This window comes from Schistocerca piceifrons, chromosome 1, assembly GCF_021461385.2.
Source record: "Schistocerca piceifrons isolate TAMUIC-IGC-003096 chromosome 1, iqSchPice1.1, whole genome shotgun sequence".
Lineage (NCBI taxonomy): Eukaryota > Metazoa > Arthropoda > Insecta > Orthoptera > Acrididae > Schistocerca > Schistocerca piceifrons.
In genome coordinates this window covers 432,583,676-432,600,327 of record NC_060138.1, presented here as the reverse complement: position 1 = coordinate 432,600,327, position 16,652 = coordinate 432,583,676, and positions in this window count along the sequence as shown.

The following is a 16,652-nucleotide window of genomic DNA, read 5'->3' as shown; positions in this document are numbered from 1 at the left end:
CGTTCTGAAAACAGGTCTCTTCCATAGTGTTTTTCAGTTTAGGGAAAAGCCATATGTCAGTGCTAGGTCATGAAAATAAGGAGGCTGAAAAATCGCAGCCATGTTGTGTTTGGCCAAAAAACTATGAATTATAGAGAACGATGAGCAGATGCATTATCTCGCCGAAGATGACAACTGCCTACAAGTGCGGCCGTTTGCGTCTCTCTGCTTCACAAAGGCGACACAGAACCTCATGGTACTACTCGTTATCGACATTATTCACTTCTGGGGCGTACTGGTGATGGATCAAGCCATTGGAGTAAAAAAAAGGCGATTAGAATGGCTTTCACACTGCTGCGGTCCTGTCTCGCTCATTTGTCTCTTGGGAATGATGGACGATTTCACTGCGATGATTGGAATTTTGTCTCTGGACTGTACCCATAAATCCAGAACTCATCGCCAGTATGACTGTGTTAAGAAATCTGGGATTACTGTGCACAGGAACCAGCATGACTTGTGCGATCTCCGAACAAAGCTCCTTCCGCTCAGTTGTAACCAGATTTTCCCGATATCCTCCTGAGGCCCTAATGCTCCGTTAAAATATAAAGAATTGATCCAGTACTAATTTTAACTTAATTTGTAAGTCGTCTCATCGGAATTAGTCTATCTTGCATCATCAGGGTTGTGACGTGATCAATAATAACCAGGAGGAGACGAGTAGTGGTGTGCAAACGTGTAGTCCACGGAGACTTGCCCGAACATTGGTCACACCCGTGAGCATGGTGCGTAAAATACTACGAAACATGATTCTTTGCTATTCATTCAAAATAACCGATGTGCACGAGTTGCATCCTAGTGACCTTCCTGCAAGGGAGACGTTTGCTTTAGAATTTCTTGCTCGGATGGAAGTGGACAATGATTGACAGCGGAATATTTTGTGGACAAACGATGCCCACTTCCATCTCACAGGATATTTCAATACACAGAATTGTCGAATATGGGCAACGGGAAAGCCACATGCAAATTGACCAGTACCACTTCATCCTGAAAATGATTCTGCTGGTGCGGGTTTACGGCATTATTTATCATAGGGCCACATTTTTTGGAAGAGACAGGTGCTTCCGGCCCTGTTATGTGTACCGTCACTGGTAAACGCTATGAGTGTCTTGTGCGCAACCACGTCATTCCAGCTCTCCAACAGCGTGGATGTGTTTATGGCATCATTTTTATGCAAGATGGCGCACCTCTGCACATTGAAAATTCAGTTAAGCAGCTGCTGAAGCGCCATTTCAGAAATGATAGAATTATCAGCCGCCATTTCAATACAGCCTGGCCGTCCCGATCACCTGATCTTAATTCGTGTGACTTCTGGATGTGGGGCTGTCTGAAAGAGTTGCGTTCAGTGTTCCGACTGCAAACTTAGCAGCATTGAAGGCACACATTGCGCAATCCATTCTGAACGTGACTACGGAAACACTTCGATCAGTTGTGGAACATGCTGTTTCTCGATTTCAACTTGTTGCAGAAAATGGTGGACAGCATATTGAACATGTTTTGCGCCACATGGAAATTGATAGTCCGATTTGATTTGATGCTTTTTATGCTGTTTTTGGCCTCAGAATAATTAAAAACCGATTTCTCCCATCCGATGTGATATGACCTTGCCGTGGTGGATGGGATTACGTAACTAACAGTATCACACATGGACACCCATGCATCCTGAGTAGTACAATTTGTCCAGCCATTGTTGTATCATTCATTTGTCACTTGTAATCAAAATGGTTCAAATGGCTCTGTGCACTATGGGACTTAACATCTGAGGTAATCAGTCCCCTAGAACTTAGAACTACTTAAGCCTAACTAACCTAAGAACATCACACACATCCATGCCCGAGGTAGGATTCGAACCTGCGACCGCGATCTCGCTGTTCCAGACTGAAGTGCCTAGAACCGCTCGGCCACATCTGCCGGCACGTTTGTATTCGACCACTAATAAAGTACGATGCTTACAGCGCTACCTATTGCTACATTTTGTAATTATTTATTTTTCTTCTGAAATGCGTGTCCCTAATTCTCCGGTAATATTCCTTTGCAATTTGACGTCATTCTGACCAGTAGTGTTATTTCTTCAGCGGTTTGGACGTTCAACTTGTACCAATGTTTCCAATCCCATCCCTTATTCTCTTTGTTGCGCAATTCTGATATAAAGTTAATGGCATGGCATTTATTATCATATGTGCCTGGAGCTACAGTACATGAACACTGCGATGCCGTGCTAAGTAGTAAAGTGATAAAAACCAAAACACTTGTAGCGCTTAGTTTGGCAGGCGCCAGTGAAATGAAGTGGAGGCCTATTCAGAATAGAGTTTCCCAGCTCTTGAAATAAGAACGTGTCTCTGCGCTTGGGTCAAGTTATTTTGGACGGTCATTTCTCCATAACACAAGTCTGCGCAACTTCCCGGTCTTGGGAAGCACTTCGATGAGGCTATAGTCCGATCTTTGAGTTGATAGGTACAAACATTTTTGCCTGCTAAACTTGTTTATGTATGAACCATCTGAGTATTTTTAGTCCCACCATGCCTCCAGCATTACGGGATTAAACGTGGTACAGAGAAACATGTGTCAGAGCACGGCTAATGATCATGTGATTGTAACTGGCTGAGTACGAGTAGGACATGGCTTTGAGGGTTCCGAATAAGTATGTACGTAGATAGTTCATCTATCCTGAGACCCGAAAATCTCAGTGATGCTGCCAAGATATGCATCCTGAGAATTCCAAGACTTTCGAGACTATTTTAAGTTTAACCTTAAATTTTTCGTATAATTTCGCGTTTGCCGTTACACTGGAAGAGGGTATCGTAACAGACAGACGGACGGATAACAAACGACAGAAAAAATAATTTTATTCGAGTGATGTAATTATAAATCAACAATTTCAGAGTTTTTTCCCTTACTTGTACTGTGAAATTTCTTCGCTTCTTGCCAAATTTCATAATTGTATGTCAACGGAAACAGTCTGACAATAACCCCCTCCCCCCCCCCCCCCCCGCCCAATTCGTTGTAAAACAGTATTCTCATCTATGAAATCTTCACGGTTTATCAGCCGAGTGGCGTCGTCTTCTAGTCGCAACGTTTCAATGGATTGCGTTTCCATCACCGTCAGGAGAAGATAATGGATACGCAATCCATTGAAACGTTGCGACTAAAAGCCGACGCCTCTCGGCTGATAACCCGTGAAGGTTTCGTGGCTGAAACACGCCGAGAAAGGCTGGAGACGCATAGTATTCTTATCTATCAAACTGCTATGAATGTCTGATTAGCTTAAAAAACAGTTATTGTGTTAAATATGTTACGTTAAGCGCTTAAGCTGGAGAAAGGTTTAGAAATAGTTTGTCATTGCCTTTGAAGTTTGTTGAAAGTCTCAAAGTGCTGTCATTATCAGACACTGGGTCAGTACAGTCTAGGTAAATTCCATTTCGTTTTAAGCAAAAGCTTGTTTTTCATGCACCTCAATTTTTAGGACGAGTTGTCTGTTCAATTATGCAGGAAAATGCAGAGGTATCCTGTCAGCAAAACTAGTTGCAAATAGAGTTAGTAGTAAAAAAGTACTAAATTACAATGTAATTCCTGACTCTGAAGAGCTACAGCATGAAAAGCGAAAACTTTTATCCTTTCATCTTTCTGCGCGGCATAACTGCGAGAAAAACGTTTGAAATCACGTGCAAGAGCCCCTGCAAGTTTCTAAGTGCTACGATTCACAAATATTGGATGAGTAGACACAGAGGTAGCAAAAGTCATTGTCTACCTCCTTAGATCGTGTCTGACATCTTTCCTCCCATCGTAGTGCAGCAAATCGACGTGGCATGGACTAAAAAGAATGATCCTTCTGCAGAAATATAGAACCATGCTGCCTCTATTGCCGTCTATAATTGCGTAAGTGTTACCTTTGCAGGATTTTATGCACTGACAGACCTCTCGATTACGTCCGATAAATGTTTGATGCGTGGCGGCGAATTGATCAGAATGTTCCTCAAACCAATGGCGAACAATTGTGGCCCGGTGACATTGTACATTACCATCCGTAAAAATTCCATCGTTATTTGGGAACATTAAGTTCATGAATGGTTGCAAATGGTCTCCAAGTAGAAGAACATATGGATTTCCGCACAATGGATAGTTCAGCTGGACCAGGTGAACCAGTCCAATCCACGTAAACACAGCCCACATCAATATGCAGCCAGCATCAGCTTGCACAGTGGTCCGTTGACAACTTGGGTATGCAGCTTGGGTCTGCAGCTTGGTTCCGTGGCATCCTGGGGTCTGCGCAACAGTCGAAAACTACCTTCGGCTCTTTGCAACTGAAGTCGGGACGTCTGACCGGGCCACAGTTTTTCGGTCGTCTAGGATCCTACCGGTATGGTCAGGAACCTAGGGGAGGCGCTGCAGGCCATGTCCTGTTGTTAGCTAAGGCATTCGTGACGGCCGTCTGCTGCCGTAGACAGGCCAGCCCCTGTAACCGAGCGGTTCTAGGCGCTTCAGTCCGGAACCGCGCCGCTGCTACGGTTTCAGATTCGAATCCTGCCTCGGGCATGGATGTGTGTCATCTCCTTAGGTTGGTTAGGTTTAAGTAGTTCTACGTCTAGGGGAACTGCTGACGTCAGATATTGAGCCCCATTAACGACGGATTCCGCTGAACTGTGCTAACGGATACGTTCGTCATATGTCCCACATTGATTTCTGCGATTATTTCACGCAGTGTTTTTGTCTCTCAGCAATAACAACTCTACGCAAAAGCTGCTACTTTCAATCCACTGCGTTGCTCGTGGTGAGAAGTAACGCCTGAAGTTGGTATTTCCGGCACACTCTTGACACTGTGGACGCCGGAATATTGAATTACATAAGGATTTCCGAAGCGAAAGGTTCATGTTTCTAGCTCCAACTACCATTCCGTGTTCAAAGTTTGTTAACTCTCGTCGTGCAGCCATAATCTCGTCAGAAATCGTTTCATATGAATCACCGAGTGCAAATGACAGCTCCGCCATGCACTGCCCTTTTATGCCTTGTGTACGTGATGCTGTCACCTTCTGTGTATGTACATATTGCTATCCCGTGACGTTTGTCAGCTTCGTTGGTTACATTGCCTCAAATCATATGCAGACATTGAAGGTATAAGGTACACAGTCAAATGAAAACGAAACAGATGCAAACAAAATAATTAAGCAGTTTATTATTTCAAAAGTGATCACCATAACCGCTGATATATTTACCCCACTGTAGGACAAGATGATCAGTGTCTTCCTGGAAAATTGTTTTCGGTTGCCTACGGAACCCAGACAGCACCCAAGCGTGCACCTCTTCGTCCGTAGCAAACCGACGGCCACGAATGTCCTTTCCCAAGTCTTAAAAAATACGTAAATCCCATGGGGAGAGATCGGGACTGTGTGGAGGATATGTAAGGGCTTTCAGGGAAACGACGCTGGTAATATATGGGTCCGCTACTGAAGAAAGGCATTCGTAGGCGCCGATTTGCATCGGACAAAGAGATGCAGTTATGGCTCCGTAGACAACAGCAAAAATTTTTTCCTGGACAAATGTATTAACATTTACGGCGATTACTTTTGAAATAATAAACGGTTTGCATAGTTTTTACGATTCTGTAACCCAATCGTTAAAAACGGAACCCTCATAGCCTCGCTTTGTGTTCCTCCTGCGTGACTGTCCGGCTGTTAAGAACTCTTTTTATCAGAAACTGGAAGACGTATCTAGCTGAAATTTTTGTCACGTAGTAAGGTCTACGGTCCATCGGTGCTGTGAAGAATGGAATCAATTGATATTGATATTTACGTCACATATTTTCATACGCACTCACTCATCGAAACCTTTCGACATAGAATCATGAAATGCGGCAGGCAGAAGTATTTCGCGGGAAAATTAAGGGAAAAGTCCTAGATTTGTTAACTTGTAGTTCTATAACAAAAAAATATTTTTTGCTAATGGACAGTCTGTCTGTGCGTCTGCTAAGACCCCTTTTCTCTCAGGAAGGGGTAGACGTATATCTTGCCAGTACTGGTATCGAATACTGCAAAGTATCGTCGAGATTCTCGATCCGCAGGGTGGATAAAATGATGTTCTTGTGGTCTTCAGTCCATAGACTGGTTTGATGAAGCTCTCAATGCTACTCTATCCTGTGCAAGCTTCTTCATCTCCCAGTACCTACTGCAACGTACATCCTTTTGAATCTGCTTAGAGTATTCATCTCTTCATCTCTCTCTACTATTTTTACTCTCCACGATGCCCTCCAATACTAAATTGGTGATCCCTTGAAACCTCAGGATATGTCCTACCAAGCGATCCCTTCTTCTAGTCAAGTTGTGCCACAAATTTCTCTACTCCCCAATTCTATTCAGTACCTCCTCATTAGTTTTGTAGTTTTGTAGTCAGCATTGTTCTCTAGCACCACATTTCGAAAGCTTCTATTCTCTTCTTGTCTAAACTATTTATTGTCCACGTTTCACTTGCATACATGGCTACTCTCCATACAAATACTTTCAGAAACGACTTCCTGACACTTAAATCTATACTCGATGTTAACAAATTTCTCGTCTTCAGAAATGCTTTCCTTGCCATTACCGGTCTACATTTTATATTCTCTTTACCTCGACCATCAACAGATATTTTGCTCCACAAATAGCACAATTCATTTACTACTTTAAGTGTCTCATTTCCTAATCTAATCCCCTCAGCATCACCCGATTTAATTCGACTACATTCCATTATCCTCATTTTGCTTTTGTTGATGTTCATCTTACATCCTCCTATCAAGACACTCCATTCCGTTCAACTGCTCTTGCAAGTCCATTGCTGTCTGTGACAGAATTACAATGTCATCGGCGAACCTCAAAGTTTTTATTTGTTCACCATGGGTTTTAATTCCTACTCCGAATTTCTCTTTTCTTTTCCTTTACTGCTTGCTCAATATACAGATTCAGTAACATCGGGGATAGGCTGCAAACCTGTCTTACTCCCTTCTCAATCACTGCTTACCTATCATGCCCCTCGACTCTTATAACTACCATCTGGTTCTGTACAAACTGTAAATAGCCTTTCGCTCACTGTATTGTACCCCGGTCACCTTCAGAACTTGATAGAGAGTATTCCCGTCAACATTGTCAAAAGCTTTCTCTAAGTCTACAAATCCTAGAAACGTAGGTTTGCCTTTATCTATCTTCTAAGATAAGCCGTAGGGTCAATATTGCCTCACGTGCTCCATCATTTCTACGGAATCCAAACAGATTTTCCCCGAGGTCGGCTTCTTCCAGTTTTTCCATTCGTTTGTAAAGAGTTTGTGTTAGTATTTTGAAGCCGTGAATATTAAACTGATGGTTCGGTAATTTTCACATCTGTCAAAACCTGCTTTCTTTGGGATTGGAATTATTATATTCTTCTTGAAGTCTGAGGGATGTATGGATATTTTATCCATATACAGGGTGTCCCAGCTATCTTGTCCACCTCAAATTTCTCCGAAACAATAACACTATTGGAAAACCACTTTCACCGGTATCAATGTAGAGCTGGGGCCCATGAATGTACATATTTGGAAACATTCTAAAACGAAAGTATATGTGTTTTTTAACACAAACATATGTTTTTTTAAATGGATCTCCTAAATTTTCACTTCAGCAATCCATAGCATGACAAAGCACATACACATTGGCGTTGATTGCATCACAATATTCCCATTACATCCCGAGATATTGAGACGAAGTTGACGATTGAAACACCCGACATGTGCTGCCAGCGCACGTCCTGAGGTTCAGGCGTGAACCCCATGCTGCCCGTAATCACGATGTGATTGACATGTGTAACCACACCTCCATACTTATCAAGAGGTCCGAAACGAGTAATACGGTCTGCTGTCATCAACTCTCATAAGCACATAATGGTTTCCCTCTTGCACGTTTTACGTATCTACGTACACAATATGAACCAGTACCGATCGGTGTACACCCGTCAGGTTGTCTTATTTATCCTGCACACTCAAAATAAGGTTTATCTAATGCGTTATATGGCCCATTGTGCCTGTCGCGCATGGCTTGACTCTACCTAGTCAAGTGTCCAACGTAGTTCCCACTACTGCCACAGTTACCACTTCGCCTTGTTTATGATTTGCGACCCATGCAAACTCCTGTACTCCACCACCCTCCGAGCATCCCATTTGTTGTTGCTTTGGCGTGCAGTACACCGCTTGCCAGTGTAGTCGTGAATCAGAGTAATCTAGTGACGGCACGGAGGTAGTACACATTGTGAATAAACGTTATGTTGTGGAACTTATACTATACAGTATAATGTACACACATGAAGATATGGTAGAAATGCTGCTGATCTATGGAGAATGTACGTTGACGGGAAATACGTTATGAGATTGCTTGTTTGTTGATAGAACTGTTAGTGAACATTATGATTATTAAGTTAACATGTCTGTTTTCTACCCTACTCTACATACCTGTGCTGTACCCTGTTGTAGGTGGACGAAATGCTGTTCAGGCAGAACGACTGTACAGAAGGCGATTCCCTGACAAGCCATCGCCTTCGCGCCGGATCTTTGGTCGTCTCACATCTCGTCTACGTGAAACGGGAAGCTTAAATGCAAGACCTCGACATCGTCCTAGAATACGCACAGATGAACGTGCTGAAGTTGCTGTGCTCGCTACCATAGCTGTGAATTCTCAAATCAGCACACGTCAAATTTAACGTGAAGTTGGTGTGTCGAAATCAAGTGCACAGCGTATTCTTAAACGTCATAAATTTCATCCTTACCATGTTCATTTACACCAGAATCTTCATGGAAATGACTTCCGCAATAGGGTAACATTTTGTCGGTGGGCTCAGCAAAAACCTCTGACTAATTAAAATTTTTTTGCAGATGTTCTCTTTACCGACGAGGCATCACTCTCGAACAAAGGAATTTTCAATATGAGGAATTTGCATTATTGGTCCGCAGACAATCCAAAATGGCTCCGTTAGGTAGAGCATCAACGACCGTGCAAAGTTAATGTTTGGTGTGGGATTATTGGAGATACCATTATCGGACCTTTCTTTATAAATGGCATCCAAAATGTCAGACAATACTCCAGATTTATACGACACAGTCTTCCTGTTCTCTTGGACACCGTACCTCTGAACCGGAGAATGGTCATGTGGTATCAGCATGACGGATGCCCTGCACATAACGCCTTACGAGCACGACGACTTCTGATCCGTAAGTTCCCTGGTAGGTGGATTGGACGAGGAGGCCCAGTTAGGTGGCCTGCCTGATCTCCGGACCTTACATTGCTGGATTATTTTCTTTGGGGAGCAGTGAAGGATGCTGTTTACCAACATGAACCAACAACACTAGAGGCCATGAAGCAACGCATTATTGATGCTTGTACAGCCATCAAAGAGGAAACAGCAGCACGAAGTAGGGCATCCTTCATCCGCAGAGTGACCCTATGTATTCAAGCCAATGGGCATCACTTTGAGCATGAGATGTGAACGCTATGTTTAGTATGTAGTGCTGGTATCACAGTGGAAGTTTCTACAAAGGGCCATTTTACCCAGTGATGTTAAGAAACATTTGTTTGCAACAATTTGTCATTTAACGCATTAGATAAACATAACATTGATAATTATGTGATAATAAAACTAATTGGTTAAACATGTTTACATTCATCTTCTATTAACTACTTAAACTTCCCAAATCAAAACATTTTTACCTAAACAACGGTAAAACTTTTAGTCCACTTGCTCGTTCCACTAAAACCATCACATGAATTTTACTATTACGAGTGAATGATTAACTGTTACTTGCGCTAGATCTACAGTAAAGTAAAGTTTTAACGTTGAACGGCATTACCTTTTTAGTGACGAATTAACGATAAGCGAATTTAACTTTGTGACTAACGTTGCGGTACACAGATATGTTACAGAACCGCATCACCCCTAGCCTATGGGATAAATACCTGCTGGAATGTACGACGTTAATGCAGGATGGCAGCAGACCGTATTATTCGTTTCGGACCTCTTGATAAGTATGGAAGTGTGATTACGCATGTCAATCACATCGCGATTACGGGCAGCATGGGGTTCACGCCTGAGCCTCAGGACGTGCGCAAGCAGCGCATCTCGGGTGTTTCAAGCGTCAACTTCGCGTCTTAATATCTCGGGATGTAATGGGAATATTGTGATGCAATTAACGCCATTGTGTATGTTCTTTGTCATGCTATGGATTGCTGAAGAAAAAATATAGGAGGTCCATTTAAAAAAAAAAACATATGTTTGTGTTAAAAAACACATATGCTTTCGTTTTAGAATGTTTCCAGATATGCACATTCATGGGCCCCAGCCCTACATTGATACCGGTGAAAGTCGTTTTCCAATAGCTGTTATTGTTCCAGAGATATATTGGGTAGACAAGATAGCTGGGACACCCTGTATATGTATATATCCATACGTATGGATAAAATATCCTTATAAATTGTTAAGTTGTACGGGGCCCACGGTGCGAGGGTCCTACTCGCACTTACCCTCAGATTTTCCTCTGCCTCGTTTTCATTTGAGTGCTCCTTATAGGTGTTATACTTGTCTTAGTGTAATACTTCTGTTAAACACTTAACGTAAGATTATATATCTTAATAAGCAGATTATGACAGCATTCTGAATTTTTAAATTCGGTCATCAGCTGCGCGAAATAAAGTGTTGTTGTCTCTGGAAGCATTTAAATAGGCAACACGTAACTCGCGACTGTGCTTCGTCCGCCAGGTTATCCTTTTAGTAGCACATTTTTAATCTCCCGGTGCAAGTACGTTATAGAACTGCTGCGTAAGCGAGTTGTCAGTGTACTCGCACGTTCTAAATTCAGGTTCTTTAAAAATACAGGCGGTAAGGTTGACTCGAGAGGGAGAATTTTCGCAGAATTCAGAAAATCCAGCAGAGGAGCGAGTCCATCAGATATGCAGATGACAGGGGATGGGTGGAGCCGGGCTCTCATTAAGGCGTCGTCGGCAAAGGAGGAGAGGCGCCGCAGCATCGGATGAAAGAATCCCCCCGCCGGGCGCCGGGATTACTGAGCGAGAAACACGCGCCAAACACGACGCCGGCGTGTAGCCGAGCCGCACAGCGGTGCGGTTTCGTTAGGCGTACAAGCAGTGAGGCTGCCTCCTGCGGCAGAGACACTGGCCGCGTCCACACGACGCTGGTATCTGAAGCTCTGTCTCACAAGCTGCGGAATGCACCACTGCGTTGTAAATGGTATGAAAAATGACGGAACAGATATTTGAGCATTTGTTAGATGATGATCGGTTTAACTTTAGGAAAGGTAAATATAGTAGTGAGACAGTTCTGACGTTGCGGTTGATAAGACTGAAGGAAACCCGAGACACTTCCACTGGATTTGTCCACTTGGAAAAACCGTTCGGCAATGTAAAGTGGTGCAAAGTGTGCGAAATTCGGAGAAAACAGGGGTGAGCTGCGGGGAATGACGGGTAATATACACTGTGTACAAGAATCAAGAGTGAAAAGCATCGCCGGCCGTGGTGGCCGAGCGGTTCTAGGCGCTACAGTCTGGAACCGCGAGACCGCTAAGGTCGCAGGTTCGAATCCTGCCTCGGGCATTGACGTGTTTGATGTCCTTAGATTAGTTAGGTTTAAGTAGTTCTAAGTTCTAGGGGACTGATGACCTCAGAAGTTGAGTCCCATAGCGCTCAGAGCCATTTGAACCATTTTTTAAAGCATCTCTAGGAGACCAATAACTAAGTGCTAGTCTTAAAAAGGGTGTAATGTAGGGATGTAGTCTTTCGCCCATACTGTTCAGTCCAAATACCGAAGAAGCACTGGAGGAAAAAAAAAAGGAAAGAAATGTTCAAGACAGGTATTAAAATTCATGGTGAAGCGATGTCAACGATCAGATTCACTGATGACATAGCTATCCTCAGCGAAAGTGAAGAAGAATTATAGGATGTGTTGAATGGAATGAGCAGTCGAATGCGAACAGAACATGGATTGACAGTAAATCGAAGAAAGGTTAAAGTAATTAGAAATGGGGGCAGTGAGAACCTTGACAACGGGATTGGTGGTCACGAAGCAGATGAAGTTCACGAATTCTATTACCTAGGCAGGAAAATAACCCATGATGGACGAGGAAGGAGGGTATATAAAGCAGACTAGCACTGGCAAAAAGTGCATTCCTGGCCAAGAGAAGTCTGCTAGTATCAAACTAGATCTTAGTTTGGGAAAGAAATTACGTTTGCAATAGAGAATTGTATGGCAAATAGACGTGGACTCTGGGAAAGCCACCAAAGAGCAGAATCGAAACATTTGAGATGTCGTGCTACAGACGAATGTTGAAAATTAGGTGGACTGATAAGGTAAGGAATGAGGAGGTTCTCCAGAGAATCGGCGAGGAAAGGCACACGTGGAGAACACTGACAAGAAGAAGAGACAGGATGATAGGACATGTGTTAAGGCATCACGAAATAGAGCGACCTGCAGTGTGATAAAACTTTAGGGGAAGATAGAATTGGAATACATCCAGTAACTACTTGAGGACGATAGTTGCAATTGCTACTGTGAAATTAAAAAAAAGAAAAGGCTCAAATGGCTCTGCGCACTATGGGACTTAACATCAGCAGGCATCAGTCCCCTAGAACTTAGAACTACTTAAATCTAACTAACCTAAGGACATCACACACATCCAGGGCCGAGGCAGGATTCGAACCTGCGACCGTAGCAGTCACGCGGTTCCGGACTGAGCGCCTAGAACCGCGAGACCACCGCGGCCGGCTGAAATTAAAAGTAGCGCGCATTAATGGAAATCAGTGTAAAAGCAGAGGTCCTATGAAAGTAATAAACAATATCTGAAGCACACATGTATCGAATTTATTATGAAGGTAGCAGATACATCTAAGGCATAAACAATAATGACGGAACTACATCGTTTTTCATAACACGAGTAAGAAAATAAGGCGTATGGATTTCTTGGATGGAAATTGGTATAAAGGCACACACTATCCATCCGTATTGTTGGTATTATTGTTCTGTGAATACTTTGCCCAATCTTATTAATTACTTTAGAAATCTTTTCGACATTGGTTAGTTAGAGTTAGTACTTCTTACAAATATTTGTCCCCCTCTTTCCCGTGTAGCTCTTTCCAGCTCACATATAGCCTCAACGTCGCTTCCATTGCTATAAACACGCCTTGCAGGTATTCCCCAAACGGTTTCTGACGGTTTACATATCCAGAATAAGTGCTGTCCAGGGAAAGCCATCGATATCACTACCGTAAAAACCACCTTTTGCTGTGCAGAAACATGGACAGATGCATTACCTTATTGAAACATTTGATTTTCATCACCTAGATCCTCATACATTCTAATTCATTCTGTCTCTAGCATCTCAGTGTACAAAGCAGAATTCATGCAAGTGTTCACCCAAGGACTGCATGGTTTACCTTTAGTGCAGAATGCTGCCCAAATCATAACACTTTCATCACCAAAACTTCTGCTCATTCTTACCTGCTACTCTGTTCTCAGATCATTCCAATTATAATACACCCAAAACATTTAAATACTTCTTTCCACTGAAGATCATTTGATCCCATTCTGAAGCCCATGTCATATGTTTTTCAGCAAACCAGAACCGAGCGAGTTTATGTTTGGTTATTGGAGCAGGTTTCTGTAGTCATTTCTTGAATGTAATATGTACTCATTTGACAAAATTTGTAGTACACGTCTGTCGGTTGCTGTGAAACAAATATCGTTTAGCGATCCAGCTAGACATGGCCAACAAAATTAATACCTAACCTGCCATGTTATCTAGTTCAGTTATGAATCAAGCCATATATAGTGATCGTGAATCAGCCCTGCCACTAAATTTTAGCTAAACTGCCATAAAACATTGAGTCAATTCTGCTCGTTGCAAATCTGATGTAGTGTAGAAAAAAAGAAAATCTCTGATTTCTACTTACAAAAGTTTGAACATTATGCCTAACGTTTATCTCTGCATACACAGTTAAGTAAGGTACGACTGCATACATATATGGTTATGATTATGTGGCAATAGAACATTTACTTCTAAGTGAACACACAGTGCTCAGTCCGACACTTGTTGTTATGTTTACTCGCATCTGCGTATATTACACCAATTGCTCTGCTGTCATTGGCTCTTGCATTCAGCTTAAAGGTGGACGCCGCAATTCGAACAAATACAATGCCTAAATAACTGCGCATTAAATTCGCTCACAGGAAGTATGGTGCTCACATGTTTCACACTAGGTATTTAAAATAGCAGGCAGTGGCAGCAGCGCTAAAATTATGAATGGAAGAAATAGGCGCAGGACTGGGAACAACTACACTAATGAAAGTCAAAAATGTCTACATTAATAACAAAATTTCTCTAACATGGTATTTATTTTAAGGAGAAAGCTAATTAAAGACTAGTTTCTTTGAACAAGGCTGTGAGGTGCATCGTCGTCGGTAGCTCGTCGTTGCCGACGGCGTGTTGAAACCAGCTTCGTCGTATGTAGATGCTGCAGATGATTTATCTCATGTGGAATTTTACTTTCCACTCTCCGACGATTTCAACGGTGGCGTATTATAGCCCACTGGATAGCAGGACGTTGTTACAGTTTTTGCCATCGTTCAGCTTTGTACGAGCGAATTCTTGTGTCTCTCATGCACAACGTTGAAGTAACAAAGTACAGTAGAGTGTTATTACATCGCGGAATTGCAGTCTGTTCGCTTACTATGCGAATAAAGTGATCACGAACTCCCCACTGTTGGCGGTAACATGCACACTCATAATAAACAGTTTGTACGCGCCTGTGGCAAATTAACAGTTCATGTAGACTGTAGTCGGCGACAGCGTGAATATGAATTGAAATTGTAAAGTGTTTAAAACGCACGCGGCACAGTCACAGCAAACACATTTCGTTCCAGAATACCGTAACTTCAGTGTCGTATATCAATTGCTATATTGTCGTAGTTATGTGACACAGTTCGTTTGGCAGTTTTACACAGTCCAACTTCTCTGTCCACTTCAAACCTTTTTACATTCCATTACAGAATGGAGCAGACATGCATTCCATCCTTAATCAGTATCGTCCGCACCGATTCTTTCACGACGCGACATAGTCACCACACTTTTAACGTCCTTCCGCCATCTCGGTACAAACATGAGTGCCACACACGCTCTCTCACACTGTTCGACCCTGACAATCGATATTCTGATCCCTCTCGCTCTGCTTGTTCAATATCTCAGCATACAATTAACTTTACAAAGTCATTGCAATCAAAATTAATGGAGTAAATCATAAACGAAGAACCAAAATATTTTACATACTCAGTAAAATAGGAAACCTAATTACTAATGCCCGGAAGGGAAGTAATATCAGTTGCATATTATTATTTTCAACAAACAGTTACTTGTTACATTATAGAACAGAATAAATACTATGCTGTATCACTAGAAATTCATGAACAACTACGAAAAAAAAAATGAAAGCAAGCAATAAAACAGAAAAATCCTCTTATATAGGTCGAATCTTTCTATATCTTCACAAACAGCAATAAGCTGACAAGAGTAACGGTTTGTGTCCCTTGCTTTGCCTGAAGGTAACCGTTTAGATGCCACAGATAATTTTATACTTAGCCTATATTTTCCTTTCTCTCCGTATCATGCGCCAATATAACGAAATTATAATTCACTGTACTGGAACTGTTCAATTTCTTGGCGATTTGAAGATTAGAAAAGGAAAGACAAGGAAAATTGAGTTAAACTTCCCGTCGACATCGAGGTCATTGGAGATGGAGCACAGGCTCGAATTGAGTCAAGGTTGGGAAAGAAAATCAACTATACCCTTTCAAAGGAACCATCTCTGAATTTTCCTGAAGCGATTTAGGGAAATCACGAGAAACCCATATCTGAATGGCCGAACATAGGTTTGAGTCGTTGTGCTCCCGAATGCAAGTCCAGTGAGCCAACCACTGCACCACCTTGGTAGGTATGATTAGACGGTCCCATCTCCCTCTAGAAGCTGCGTTTTGCTTCTTCATCACATGATAACTGTTTTACGTGTGACTTTGTCACAATCTTTGTGTATGTACAAATACGCATCGAATTAATGATGTCTGTTTCTGATCTGCGGGAAACGCACATAGACACATGCTAACACCTCACAGGGCAGAATGCCTTTATTCTGAGTTCCATTCTCTACCACTGGAATCTTTGATGTCTTGTATATTGAACTGCTGATATCAAATGCGATACCATTTGACTGCATTTGTCAGTATGACTTCATACCGTTGTATAAACATTATGTGCTGCTATTCCATCTGACAATGTCAATTTGGGTAGAAGTACCCACGCCTCTGTACTGTGTTCCGTTATTGTATTAGAAACTATATTTATACCAATCTTCCAAAAAGAAAAAATTTCAGTTGCCTACATATCTTGGTTTACTGTAAATATCCAAGTAGTGAATTTTAAGGTACCATTACGTTTAGAATTGTGTGACATCGTTAACCTTGGCAGGGGAAGCCAAATGAGGGAGTATTACTCTGAAAATTTACAGTATTTCTTTTTATAATACTAATGTAACTAGTTTCTTTTTGATAGGAATCATCCACAAAATACATAT